The sequence below is a fragment of the Microtus ochrogaster genome, unplaced genomic scaffold (genome assembly GCF_000317375.1).
Source record: "Microtus ochrogaster isolate Prairie Vole_2 unplaced genomic scaffold, MicOch1.0 UNK2, whole genome shotgun sequence".
Lineage (NCBI taxonomy): Eukaryota > Metazoa > Chordata > Mammalia > Rodentia > Cricetidae > Microtus > Microtus ochrogaster.
Genome location: NW_004949100.1, coordinates 3897917 through 3900223, shown reverse-complemented (window position 1 = coordinate 3900223; position 2307 = coordinate 3897917).

The window sequence follows — 2307 nt, the reverse complement described above, 5'->3', positions numbered from 1 at the left end:
AGAGAAACCCTGTCTCGAAAAAAACAAAATAAATATAAATAAATAAATAAATAAATAAATAAAATAAAATAAAAAAGAAGGAATAGAGAAAAAAACTCATATATTGAGAACAAAAGAGTCAGGGTGGGAAACTGGGGATTCTGGGAGTGCTGTAAATTTTGGCAACATCAAATTCCACCTCCAGAGTCACACCTCCATCAAAATGTTCAACCTCAATGTGCATCTCTCTCTCCTCCATCTCCCTCTCTTTCTTGATTTCACAGCGAGTAATCTTATCAACTGAGACATCTTCCCAGGCCCAATATGTTATTATTACTCAAGTTTGTGGCTAGAATATCTATTAATTAAAATATTTTTTTAAATCTCTTTCTAAAGTATGCTGACATATAAGCTGCAGATATTGCTCTTGGTAAGATGCATGCTGCAAAAATGTGAAGATGCATTCATATCCCCAGAAATCAGTGAAGTCAAGCAGAGTGGTGACCTATGTAATTCTATTGTTGGATGATAGACAGGGACAGGAAAATCCTTGAAAGCTCCAGAAGGCCAGAAAATATGACATACACAGCAACTCACTAAAAGACTCTGTTTTTAACAAGGTGAAAGTTGAGACCCCGTATCTAAGGTCATCCTTGGAGCTCAGCACACAGAATTTTGATGGGCACACTCCCATATTTATTCACAGACATTCACAGAAGTTTGGGCATTTTAAAAAATAAGAATTGTACTAAAACAAATACAGGAATATACACATTTGAATGATGCACTTATCCTTGCATATATTCATACTAGTAATATTATGCTCAAGTTGAGGTCAAGTGAGAAGGAAAAGTTAAAGTTAAAGGAAAATGGAGTTTCGGTCAACTATGAATGGTAATTAAATAAATCTGCCAGCCACAATATTTGGAGAGATTGTTTTCAGGAGTTATTTTAGGTATTATTTTAAAAGCATCTTATTTGCATTGTCTCTGTTACTAATATAGAACTGAATAGATTTTAATTTTTAATAATGTAAATCCTAATAATGTAATATTAATAATGTAATCCTAAAAGCAGGGGTTTTTTTTAGCATATATGGCCTCATCTTTGTCGAGTGAATCAGCAGTTGATTTATGAAAGGTGGAACAGTAGACAATATCTCAGTAATTCACACCCTTCAGACATGGTATAGAGCGCTTCAGGGAGGTGTCTTTACACATCAGCTGAATCAAAACCAAAAGGTGCTAAGAGGATTGTCCCTGTAGTATTTGGACAACAAATTTGGAGATAAAAGTAACTCAGGAGGGTCTAGATCTGGAATGACATTATTGCTGTTTTAAGCGCTTGCCTATAGTTGGTAATTAAAATAAGAGAGGGATTGTATTTGAGATGTTTATTTTCAGGCTTGAATATGGCACCTTAGGCTTGAATTTGTGCTATATTTAATTCCTGAATTTTTCTTGGTTATCATTGAAGGGGAAATACAGAACAAGGTCAACCTCAATGTGCCTCTCTCTCTCCTCCATCTCCCTCTCTTTCTTGACTTCACGGCAGCTAATCTTATCAACTGAGGCACCTTCCCAGGCCCAAAAATTATTTCTTAAAATATTTTCGCACATGCTGCTATTCCCTCACCATCCTCACCATGCTGGCTCCCCAGTGACGTTTTTTCTGCCTCAGGTCGGTATGTTCCAGGCTCCTGTCCCGTGTTTTTCTTGAAGCCTGAGTGCTCTCTTTTATTCTGTCCTCTTCCTGCCACTCCCCCTCTTTTCACCAATTTATTTTCCATGCATTTTCTACTTGGAGGGAAAATGATGAGTTGCAGAAAAGACTGCTGCACGTTAACATCATATTTGCAATAGAAATAAAAACAGCTTCTCTTAAAACTGTATTGAAGGCAGGATTGATTTTGAAATTGAAAAACTGAGCATCCTGTTGGGCATGGGTCCTATCCTAAGAGCAGGTTGTATCTCAAGTGAGGCTTTGTTGGAGAAAACGGACTTTGATTTGAGAGAGGTTATCAATAGGAGATAAGTTTGGCGTTAGGGATGAGGGTCATGTTCATGTCCCTTTCTCTCTTGGTGCTGGGAACCCATCAGGTCCAGACTGGTGCTGGCTCTATGCATGTTACCACAGTTTCTCTGACTTCTCACATGTCCGTCTTACTGTGGTTTTAGAGGAAGCTCTTTCTTTAGTGTATTTCAACCTCTCTGATTCTTACAATCATTATGACTCTTCTTCTGCATAATGCCCTAAACACCAATGGTAGTATTTGATTGTGACACCCTTTATAGGAGTATTCCAAAGTCTCTCACTCTTCACTCATTT